The 13,143-nt window shown below is 35.2% G+C and overlaps 1 long non-coding RNA gene across 1 annotated transcript; it reads right to left on the bottom strand.

Moving 5' to 3' along the window:
• Positions 1-780: 780 nt before the first annotated feature.
• On the bottom strand, positions 781-3,328 carry LOC137043348 (uncharacterized). The gene is made up of 3 exons (XR_010898455.1): positions 3,178-3,328; positions 1,462-1,573; positions 781-1,346 (listed from the first exon to the last, which is right to left on the bottom strand). It is a non-coding gene; the product is annotated as an uncharacterized lncRNA (long non-coding RNA).
• Positions 3,329-13,143: the final 9,815 nt, after the last annotated feature.

Genomic DNA, 13,143 nt, shown 5'->3' with positions numbered 1-13,143 from the left:
ACCCTATCATTTACATTGGTCCAACTGAATTTCATTCCATTCCAACTTAAATGTTTTAGTTTTTCCTACAGTTGGATAAACTTTAAAAAATTACTTCAATTGGTAACACCTAAACATGTTAAGTTCTCTCAACTTAAATTATTACATTTTATCAATCACACTTATATTAATTGAGTTCATTCAACCCTATTATTTACATTAGTCTAACTGAATTTCATTCCATTCCAACTTAAATGTTTTAGTTTTTCCTACAGTTGGATCAACTTAAAAAAAATACTTCAATTGGTAACCCTTAAAAAAAAAGTAAGTTCTCTCAACTTAAATAACTACATTCTATCAACTTAATTTCAATCACACAAGACTCAAATAGCTTTAGAAATATTTATTAACAATTCATTTTATTAAATTTAATTTCCCTTTTTACAAACTTTGAGAAATCGTTACAAACTGTTCATATTTGTTGTGCAAATGAAACTTCCTGACACACTTAACATCCATTTCATTCCAGTCTTTTTGAAAAGTTGTCATTGCCTTTCAGGATTAAGCTAAAAACTGAGCCACTAATCTATCTATAAAAATAAATATAAACAGTGGTTATGCGAATAAATTAGCCACATAAATAAAAAGGGATACTTCACAAAAGGGATAGTTCACTAAAAAATGGTTCAAGTTGTTTCAAACCTGTATTTGTTTCTTCCTTCTGCTGAACACATTGGATGATGTGTTGAAGAATGTTGGTAACCAGACAGTTGACGGTACCCATTGACCTCCATAGCAGGGAAAAATAAATACTCTGGAAGTCAATGGATACCGTCAACTGTCTGGTTACCAACATTCTTAAACACATATTTTGTGTTCAGCAGAAGAAAGAAACTCATACATGTTTGGAACAACATGAACCATTTTTGGATGAACTATATCCCTTTAATATATTCTATGGAACCATTTCTACCAAGTGTATTGTGATAAGTGCTTTAGAATAGCTTACAGGCAATGCTCTAAACCATGTTAAAAAATCTAATTAAAAAATAAACAGATCATGGAAAATGTTTAACAGCAATGGGTGATTACCCTTTCACCAATCAACTACAGATTCAAACATACAACTAGATACTAGACAAACATATGAAACAAATGGATAATCTTACAAACTTAAGAAAACAAATTAAACTAAACTAGATATTCTTTCAAACACAGACTAGACATAAGCACATTCAAACATTACTTCAAGTTCACTGTAGTCTACTGAAAAGACTACTTGACATCTTGTGCTAATGAAGCTGTAAGAGCACTTTCTGGAATGCCGTGAATATAAGCTCACCCTCGCAATCATCTCGTAGGTTATCCTAAAGTAGTGCACATAAAAATAAATTAAAAAACATTAAAAAAAAACATTTTGCTACCACAAATGTAACATTTTCTGAAAAATAAATCAAAATAGAATGTGGCCTTTCAACTCACAATGTATTCCTTGATAAGGTCTTGATTTCCCCCCAGGAAAAGGATGAGCCGGCGTTCTGACATGGAATCCAGAACCTCTGTGCTGAGTTTACTACATGAACAGCATAGGAGACTGCAAAAAAGAAAAGAAACTGTTGAATAAAGTCATTATTTTATTAAAATAAAATATTAAAAAAATATTTAGTTCACTTCAGAAATCAATTTCCTGATAATTTAGTCACCCCAAGATGTTCATGTCTTTTTTTTTTTTTTGTCGAAAAGAAATTTAGGTTTTTGAGGAAAACATTCCAGGATTTTTCTCAATATAGTGGACTTCAATGGTTACCAATGGGTTAAAGGTCAAAATTGCAGTTTCAGCTAAGGTCTAATTGAGCCAAACCATCGTTATACGTTTTAACCACAAATGCTTGTTTTGCACTAGCTCTGTGTCTTCTCACATTATGTTATAGCGCTGTAAAGGTCATGCGTGACATAGGTGGAAGTACCGATCCAGTGTTTGCGAAACGGTAGTGCAAAGACTAAGTCAAATCCCCTGTCACCTAAAAAAAGAGGGTCAAACATCGCAAATTTTTTTCAAAGACAGATTGTTTCGTTAGATAAGACCCTTATTCCTTGTCTGGGAGCCATTTGAAGCTGCACTGACACTGCAGTTTGGATCGTCAACCTGTTGATCCCAGAGAAGTCCACTATATTGAGAAAAATTTGGCATGCTTTTAAAAAAAAAACCTTAATTTCCTTTCGGCTGAAGTTACAAAGACATAAAGATCTTGGATGACATGGGAGTGAGTAAATTATCAAGAAATTAATTCTAAAGTGTACTCTTTAAAAATGCATCTGAATCAGTCATTGCTGGCATTTATAATTTAGTCCGATAATAAAACATACGTCAACAAATCATTTATTAGCTTTATACCCTAATACATTTAATCATTCTTGATTAAAGGGATAGTTTTGTTAAATTTACAGGCCATCCAAGATGCATAAAAGGTGACCTTTTTTCTTCAGTATATCAGTAAAGATTTTTTTAGCTGAAACCGCATTCCTCTGTGATTCATATAAATGCAAGTCAATGGCTACCGTCACTTTGAGAGTAAAAACAAAACAAAAAAACATGTGGACAAAAACAAAACAAAAAAACATGCAGACAAAAAAAAAAAAATACCCGGGGCTACTGACATCACATCGAGTCTTATAAAGTGAAACGATCAGTCTATGTAAGAAACTGAGCATTATTAACATGCAACATTGCCATGAACGTACTTAGGACTGTTTGCTGAGGCTGTTGATTACAGGTAATAATAGATTCAGTTTCCTGCATAGGCCGATCATTTTGCTTTATAAAACCTCAAAGAATCGCCAGGACCCACAGGTATTATTTTTGGTTTGCCTGTATGCATTTTTTTTTTTACAATTCTTTTTGACTTGCATTATATCAACATGGACCACAGTTTCAGCTAAAAAACAACAACAACAACATATTTACTGTTCTACTGAAAGAAAGAAAAAAGTCACCTACATATTTTGGATAGGCTGAGGGTGGGTAAATTAACAGCATTTTTTATTTTATGACTGAACTATCCCTTTTAAATTGTCCATTTTGTTTGTGTGGTGATGACATTTCAAATTTCTATGCTATAAACAAGTATTTAGCAATTAAATGTTACTGAGACTAAAATAAGATTGTGCAGTTGATATTAATGTAACACACAGACGTACCTGATACAAGATTTTAAAAATTGCAGCAGTCTTCTCACGGGTTGCTCCTCCCTTTGAATGGATTACTCTGATTAGTTGATTCATGTACACGTCCAACTGGGCCAGGAACGTGTCTTCCAGTGGAACAGCCATAAGCCTATAGAACTCTGAATTGATCCAAAATCAGAAAGAAAGAAAAAAAAAAAACAGTCAACAACAGTCAAACTGATTATATCAATTCATTAAAGGTATTTAGCCAGTAAAACCAGAACTTTAAATTATTTTTTCAATACCTTGAAATGTCTGAAAAGCACAGGCCACCTCGCCTTGAAATCCCTGACACTGGCCTCCTGCATCACTACCTCCTGCTAACTGTAAGCAAACGAAAGAGACATTTTGTTCTTGACAACCTTTTAATTTTTCCTTTTTTTTCAGCCTCTGTTAAAAGTTCAAGTCTGTGGCTGCTTAAGCTTTCAGCAAGTTAACAGACACCTCTACACACACCTGTCAATAGTCAATAATGTTAGATAACACAAGATGGAATTTACTCATACATATCCAACATTAGTAATTCATATCATCAACTATATAAGAAATGATAAATTACTTACCATATAATATTATAGCAAAGTGTCATCAGTTGTCAAACATTAAGACTTTCGGTCCTAAGAGGAGAAAAAGTAATTGTCAACAATTGTAGTTTGTAAGTGAAAAAATGGTTTACTACAGGTCAAGGAAGTTAATTAATTAGATGTGGAAATACTAATATTTCTACTAAAAAACCCTGAAAATTTGTCTGGGTGTAACACCATGAGGTAGGCAAATGAACGGCGCTAGTGTTAGGCACAATGACGTTCATCACAGGCTGAATCAGAAATCGCCTCCTATACCCTCAAATAGGGCATTATTTGAAATGACAGTCCTTTGTAGTGGTGTCCGAAACCATAGTGGAAGTTACTGACTGAGTGCACTCATTTAATTCCACCGCAATAACGAGTGTAAGTTAACTTACAGTCGGTGTCACAAACGGATGTCCGACTTCACATCATAATTTTGCCCGAAAAAGTGACGTTTCAAAGACAGATAAAAGAACAGACAAACATTACTTTAAAAGCAAACTCAATATTATACTGCAGGAATTCAAATTCGAGCATTTTGTCCCGCTCCGCGAGCACTTCCTGCCCACAGCATTTCCACTAACTTAACGTTAACTTTTTCTCGCGCGGCACAGACGGTTAAGGAGGCATCAATTAAAAAATATATATTTCATACACATACTCCCAAGATCCAAACTGAACACATTTATATAAGACAAACGAGTAACTTAAGTTACAACATATTGTTACATAGAACATACTCAGAAACGCTATATCGCAAACGTACGTTCAAAAGTTCGGTTAATTTAGATTTCATTAGAATTTATGTTCACAGACAACATCAATTAACTCATAAACAACTAAAACACACGTCCACAAGGTACATTTTCGAGTATAGTAATTAAAACAAACTTCCAACCTACCTTTTTCATCCGAGTCCCGAGAGGGAAAAAAATGGCGGCCGAACAGAACATTTTCCAATTTTCAGGCAGGCTCGTGCGTCATGACGTCAGAAAAAAACGTCTGACGCGGGTGTCCTTAAAGGGAAATCTTACTTTGGGTGAAAGTGACATTTTAAAGGGAAATCATACTTTGGGTGAAAGTGACATTTTAAAGGGAAATCATACTTTGGGTGAAAGTGACATTTTGAATCTATCTGAATTTCTATGCGTTCAAGTTGAAAGAGTGTACAATTATACTTTGAGTGAAAGTGAGATTTTGAATCTATCTGAATTTCTATGTGTTTAAGTTGAAAAAGTGTACAATAATCCATTACAATTAGGAAAGCAGAAATACCAAGTAAATAGACTCAAATAGTTGTAGTAATTCAACTTTCACCCAGGTTCACTTTTTACAGTGTACGTCAATGATCAATATATAGAGAGAGCTATCGTTTTCTGGGCCTGATGTCAATAAAAGCTTTTCTTTGACTAACAAGGACATTTTCAGCTCTTTAGAAAACTCTTTTTGACTTTAGAAAACAAAAGATAGTGTAGATGTTCTCATTTTGCTATTTTTAATGTAAAAACATTAAAATACAAATCTGAATATGTAAGACTATAGGACAGAGCAGATGCTAAACTGAAACCAATACCCTGAAATCTAATTACTGAATATATGCATTTAAAGTTAGCAGCATGATTTTACATTTCCAAACTGCTCATAAACCAAAGTTTATATTAAAGAACTTCAAATAAAAATTACAATTAAAATATTGATAATTTTATCAGTAGTGTATGATGTAGTATAATGGCAATTGTACTTATCCCCCCTGCTGCTCTATAAAATATGTATGCTGTTATAGATGTGTCCTCAGTGCCGTCATCAGAAGCGATACGAGATATGCAGGTGGGGAAATTATGTTCTCACGAGTGATTTAATATTTCAGAGGTGCTTTAGATTGCGAAGATTAAACCATTGCTATCAAAAGTTTCGTTTTAATATCCTGAGGAGTGGAGTTGGATGGAAGGAAGGAATGGAGGGAGGGGTAATCGCTCTTACCTCAGCTCACCTTACCCTATTGTGAAATGTATTCTCATGGTTTAAGTCTTCATGGTGTGTTGAACTTCAGCACATGAAGTGTGTGTTTGGAGCTTCATCCTGCTGCTGAGGGACCTGCAGAACTTCAACATGGTCATTGCAGCATTTACATAAAAAAAAATCAGGCAAAACAATCTGTTTAATCTGGGACGTAGGAAATTGTCATCAGAAGATGAGTACGTTGTGGTCACAAACTGTTCATGGACAGGATAATCCTTCCATCTGAATACCATAGCAGAAATCAAGAGTCATTAGACCAGTCAATGTTTTTACTTCTTCTATTGTCCAGTTTCGTTAAACCCGTGTGAACTGTAGCCTCAGTTTGCTGTTTTCAGCTGACAGGAGGTGTGTCTTCTGCTGCTTCATGATTAGACGTGTTGTGTGTTCAGAAATGGTCTTCTGCAGGCATCGGTTGTTGCCTTTCCATCAGCTGGCCATTGATTCTGCTCTGACCTCTGGCATCAACAGGTCAATTTTACCCACAGAACTGCCGCTAACTGGATATTTTCTCTTTTTCCGACCATTGTGTGTAAACACCAGATATGGTTGTGAGTATATATCCCAGTAGATCAGCAGTTTCTGAAATACTCAGACCAGCATGCTTGCCACCTAAATATTACAACAATAATAATTAGCGTTTCAAAGGGGTCATGAACTGGCTTTATATATATATATATATATATATATATATATATATATATATATATATATATATATATATATATATATATATATATATATATATATATATATAAAGGAAGAGAAATTATATATATATGAGAAAATAAAAAGGAAATTATATATATATGCTCTCTCCTGATAACGTTTTTGATTGGTGTGCCACACTGAAGACTTGGAAATAAACGCTCATGGATATAATTGGATAAGATTCGCATATTTAATGAACGTCAGCCCCCTGTCCGTCTACATGAGTCAGGGATTGTTTTGAAAGCGGAAACTAGAATGATTATCTCACAGGGCTCAAATAAACATTGCAAAACACGCAATGATTTATCTCTCATCCATCCGCAATTGATTGGAATGTTTTTTTATTTTTTATTTTTATTACTTGGCCCACCTAATCGGTAGACACACACACACACACACGCACCCTTCAAATATCAATTCAAAAGAGTGAACAATGCAGTTCAAGAAAGGAATGTTATTTCACTATTTAAAGGGTTAGTTCACCCTTTAAATTTATGTCGTTAATGACTCACCCTTCATGATTCATAATTCGGATCTTGTGTCAAACTGCCAAACTGCTGAAATCACATGACATTGGCGTTTCAAATCATGAATCAATACGCTGATCCATAACCATTTGAATCTTTATTTGAGGATTGAAAACAAACCCGGAAGAGAAGACAATGTTGAATAAAGTTGTAGTTTTTGTTATTTTTGGACCAAAATGTATTTTGGATGCTTCAAGAGACTCTAATAAACCCACTGATGTCACATATGGACTACTTTGATGATGTTTTTATTCCCTTTCTGGACATGGACAGTATAGTGTGCATACACTTGCATACGCTCTCAGACCTAAAATAAAATATCTTAAACTGTGTTCCGAAGATGAACGGAGGTCCGAACCGGGGTTGGTTTGCGCCATCAAAGCAGCAGCTGGTTACCCGGTTGTTTAATAATGACAGTGCGCGTGAAGGCGGAGAAAGGCATAGAGTTGCTCCGGTCACTTTTATATTTTTTGTTTTTGAACCGTTGGTTTTGTTACCAAAGCTTCAGTACATAATGTCACTTGCATCTATCTGCCAGGAATGTGCTGCACTTGCTCTTAAGAATGCTAAAGACGAGCAGAAATGAGATCTGCAGCTCTCTGCTTGCAGCTCATCATGATATTGAACAAATCCTACATCATTAATAACGCTTCACTTCCGCGATTTAGTATGATTGTGTTCACATCAGCAGCGAACCATAGCATAGTTCACATGAACCGAACCCCAGACCACCTTTTTAAACGGACTCGGGTACAGTTTGAGGTTCAAATCATCCAAAACTCTAATGTCAATCGAACCCAGGTGCGCACCAAAAGTGCTCGTGTGCAAACACCCACAGATCACCGGCCTGCCGCCGGGCTTACGTTTTGGTCAAATTTCTGTCCTATCCTAACAAACCACACATCAATGGAAAGCTTGTTTAATCAGTTTTCAAAGTTTGAACCGTATGAATGGTTTCGTGGTTGTATTTTTTATTTATTTAAATAATTCCATATGGTTAGATGAAGCCAGGATTAGCCCTTAGTTAAATTAGGATATGTAAGTAGCTTTTATAAACGTGCCTTTACTGCTGTGAAAAAAAGTCTGCTACTGCTGTGCATCTTGAACAATGGCACTAACATATTTTAAGATATTTCAGTGCAAGTTGCTTTCAGTTAAAACAGCTCACACATGCATTGTAGTCTGGGAATAGACTGCAAAAATGGAGGTACATGTATGCATTTTAAAGCATACTGATAGAAGTGTAAACGTACTGAGAAGTTAAAGTACAGACTTTGTCAAAAATTGTTGTCGATTAAACGTATTAATTTATACGTATTTAATGTTATCCATTTATCTTTATTTAAGTACACCTAAGTAAAATATTAACACTTTTTTTCATTATTGACCTTTGGAATTATTATTTTAGTATTTGTAATGAGAACCATTAAGGAATCCTGTCAAATATCCCTATTTTCTCAATAAGAATGTAGGACACAATAGATGTTAAACTGAAACCCTGACATTTGACTCTTGGATATTTTCAGTTAAAGTCAGCAGTATTTTACTGTGGTTTAACACGGTTTAGGAAAAGTCTGAACATTCTTTAGAACTTTAGAATGAAAATGAAGTCAGGTAAATTATGACATGTATCTTTATTTCTTTGATAAACCTGTCTTATATAAAACAAATGTAATTGAGTAAAAGTAAGCATTCAGTTAAAACAGATTTCTAGTGAAGCACTATTAATCATATACTTCTGCATACTGAGGGGTACTAATACAAAAAATGTTATGTACAGTACTGTCATTTCTGTATTACATTTTGTACACTTCTACATGATTAATTATTTTGTTTTATTCCTAATATGCATCACACTTTATGATGTTTTGATTGGACTGTTTTGCCGTTAATCGGTGCAAGCTTGTGACTGTAATTGTATCCCAGTGTCTGCGTCCAGGAGCTGTTTCTCTGACCTTTTTTCTACACTAGTCGCTCTGAGAGAGGCTGAGGTCATTTCATTTATATATTTTCTTTATTCTTTTAATGTGCTGTAATGAAGGTTCATTATCGTTATTTGACCCATTTACAGTAAAATCTCTCTCAATCTCCATTTCTTAACGTGAAAATGAAATGCTGATTGGGAGTTTGAAAGAGGTAGTTAAAATTTCACTACAGTACAGCCCCCGTTTTGTTTTGTTTTTTTTCTTGCACCAAGGACATCTGGCACCGTTGTTTCTAAATGTCTTTCTAATGCCTATAATCGTCTGCAAACTTGATTACAAGGCTTATCATCATAACGTTTTTAGTGTCAACCTGTCAGGACGACTAACAAAGCAGTCCTGTAATAATACTGTCATCTGTGCATCCAGGAAACTGAGCTATTTCATACCTCACTTTTTCAGCCTCTTTCTGTCTCTTTCTCCCTTCTCAAATTATTTGTGAAAGGCGCTCAGTTTCCTTAATTGGCTTGCGCTGCCCTGGATGCCGATGACTTATCGATCTTTGCTCCGTGCTTCCACTTCACCTAATCATTTAGCAATTCAAATGTTTGTCTCAGAGCACAAGAGAACATCTTGGCTCCAAAGAGCCACGGATGGGATAAAATGGAAGTGTAGTTTTAACATCAAGCTTGGGCCGGCCAGAAAATAGCCTTCGGGGACCTCTGGCCCCCTTGCGGTGCAGTTTGTCCTCAGGGCCCCGGTGTTGAGTTGACCCTGGCGAATACTCTATTTCCAGACCTATTGGCTCAGATGATGGGTTTTTCCAAATGGCTGCACGCAGTCACAAATAGAGCGGTCCAGTAGGATGAGGCAGAAATCAGTGCTGGTGAGTCACCACCTTCTAACGCCTCTCCGTTCTCTCTCCTCAAACGATGCAGAACCGAACACGTTTTGATGAGGAGCCAGGAATATCTAAGCGGCGTCTAAGCAGGCACCGATGTTCTTGCTCCTGGAGCAGGTGGGAGTCTGATCCGAGAGCGCTATAGTTAGAAGAGCTTTAGGAATACGGAAGAGGGACGCTCCGATCTGTGTCAACATTTGCACTCTTGATCTCTTCGGCTTGGTGATGATGTGCCCCTCAACTCCTCCAGGGGCTCTGGGTTAACAGGCTCACGTCTGCGGCGTGCCCTCGGAAACGTAGCTGCCGCCTGCCACCCGAGCGCTGTTAAATTCATGCCGTGTTCTTCTGCACACATCTCAGGGCCATTTCCAGTGTTCATTAAAAAGCAGCTTTGTGTGGTTGAGAATGACCCCAGAGGAACTGGGTCAGCTGGGAGCTGTTTGAGCATTTAACTGCATGAGAGATGACAAAGACTCATATTAAGGACTGAAACATATAAGATCTAAGGCAACAATGAACTGCTGTCTATTTCTGGAACACGTTACACAAGTAATGATGGAAGGATAAGCAAAAGGAATTTGTTAATGTCAGTGTTTACCCGGGGATGTCATCATTAGAGCTGTAAAAAGTCAATCAATCAATCAATCAATCAATCAATCAATCAATCAATCAATCAATCAATCAATCAATCAATCAATCAATCAATCAATCAATCAATCAATCAATCAATCAATCAAATCAATGGACTACAAAAAAGCTATTGAGCCATTTCCAACATTTTTGTCCAGGTAAAATGATACGTGCTCAGTCTGAAATTGCAGAGTGGGTACTTATTTTGAATAAGTAATTACTTTGTGACCGTTAAAATGATCCTGACGGGCATTTGACATGTTGTCATGTGACCTATCGCTTCACTGCCATTCACATGTCATTTCCTGTGGCATCATGGGATAGAAATGTGTCACATCCAGTCAGTCATCCAGGGAGCTTTTCCCTATATAAAAAAACATACTGAATAAAAAAAAATAAAAAAAATACTGCTTTTCACCTACTATATCTTGTCTGACAACATGCCTTAGTGGATCATGTTGTTAGCCTTGTAAGTTGTCACAATGATAACCGTCAAATTAAGAAAAAGAAAAATGTATGGGAAACATGTAATAAAATATAGAATTTTATAGAAAATAAAATAAATGAAGACATGTTATTTTTACATATAAAATAAATGGATCAAAACAATGGAAAGCTTAATATTTAAAATAACAATATGAATATAATACATATATAATATATTTATTGATTCTAGTGATCAAAGCTGAAGTCTTTAGTTTAAAAATAAAATAAAAAATCCTTCAGGAATCTTTCCAATATGATGATTTGCTGCTCAAGAAACATATTTTTATGTTTTATTATTCAGATTTTTATGTAATTTGTATGTGACAATCTGACATTCATGAAAAATGTCCTTGTTTTGGGATAACCGTTCAACCTTTTGGTCAAAATCTGTCTTCATTATATAGCTGGTATTTTATTCTGAACAACTACAGTACAGAAAAAAAATATGATGAGAGCAGAGTTTTAGTTTGGATTGGGGAAAAATAACAGCATCCTGATTTATGACTGCTTTGAACTACATTACGTACACAGGCATGATTAGAAAGTAAGATAAATGACGATAAACCATGATGAATGATTAAAAACGCAGTAACTGGAGTAATGATTTTTCAAAGACTTTCTACGACACATGGGAGTCGGATGTCCCCATTCCCACTCTCTATTGACAAACATAAGCAATTTAACAAGTCAAGCCGTACTGTTTCTGCAAATGTTTTGACTTGTAATTACCCATAAAGCCTCTCTTTTCATCAGCCCTTATTCAAATGTTGACAATATTTCACCCAATTAACCTCTGCACTCACACAACATGGTTTAAAGTGTGTTTAACAGTTTGAAATATGGAAGTTTAATAGACCTGTGTGTGTGTGTGTGTGTGTGTGTGTGTGTGTGTGTGTGTGTGTGTGTGTGTGTGTGTGTGTGTGTGTGTGTGTGTGTGTGTGTGTGTGTGTGTGTGTGTGTGTGTGTGTGTGTGTGTGTGAGCGAAATAAAAGAGCATATTAAATTAAACCATGTCTACATTTTGTACAGCTAAAGTGCTTGATGGATGGTTGGACCATTTATATATAAAAAAAAGTTAGACATCATCAATCATACCTACTCAAACTAAGATGGACACAAACATGAACACACAAACAATTTGAATGGTGCATACACACATAAAATGTGCACACACAGACATAAAAGCTTTCTATTTTAAAAGCCCCTCCAAAATGTTCATCCGTATCCTAGATTGTTCTGAAAAATCCTTCTAATATGGCTCACAGTATACATATAGCCCCATTTAGTTATTTTAGGAAGAATGATTAATTCGATAAACATCAAATTAATTGGTTTGAAATTTTCCAGGGACATGAATCAAAGGCAGGAGTGCAGAGAAAGTAAATTAAAATCACTTGACTGGAAGAAATGCTAAATTAGCCTGAAACACATTGTTGTAACACATTTGACCTTTTTGCCCCTGAGCTATGATAAACTGCCTTTCCAGTCTCTACAAAACACGTTATTATCATTACCCTACAAGGGTGGGAACACAATTACCGAAGCTGACGACTCTATATTTGGTGTTTTTTGTTTTACAGTTGATGTCTGCAACGTACTTGTTTTTGTTGTTTTTTTTTTTTGTTTTGTTTTTTTACATTTATCTGAGATAATCTTTGAACAGGGGTGTAGCTAGCGATTTTGGGCCCTATACGAAAGAATAAGAAGTTGGGCCCCCTATCGTTCCAAACATACAGGCCAACCTATAGCGATCCAAATTTTTAAAATTTAAAATAATTTTTAAAAATAAGAAGGTATCATTTTTAAAGAAGTCTCTTCTGCTCACCAAGGCTGCATTTATGTTATTAAAATACAAAAAGCTGTAATATTATGTAATATTATTTAAATGTAAAATAACTGTTCTCTTTGTGAATATATAGTAAATCATACATGTTTGTTGATCATCAGATCCCCATAGTGATTTCTGAAGTATTATGTGACTTAAGACTGGAGAAATGAGGATAAATTCAGCTTTGATCACAGGAATAAAATAATTTTTAAATATATTCAAATAATAATAATAATAATAAAAATTACATTGTAAAATATTACACAATAATACTTTTTTTGCTGTATTTGGAATAAAAAATGTAGCCTTGGTGAGCAGAAGATACTTCTTACAAAAACATTTAAAACAT

This window comes from Pseudorasbora parva, chromosome 16 (genome assembly GCF_024679245.1).
Source record: "Pseudorasbora parva isolate DD20220531a chromosome 16, ASM2467924v1, whole genome shotgun sequence".
Lineage (NCBI taxonomy): Eukaryota > Metazoa > Chordata > Actinopteri > Cypriniformes > Gobionidae > Pseudorasbora > Pseudorasbora parva.
Note: the sequence above shows the minus strand (reverse complement) of the source record. Positions and strands in the feature narration are given on the sequence as shown.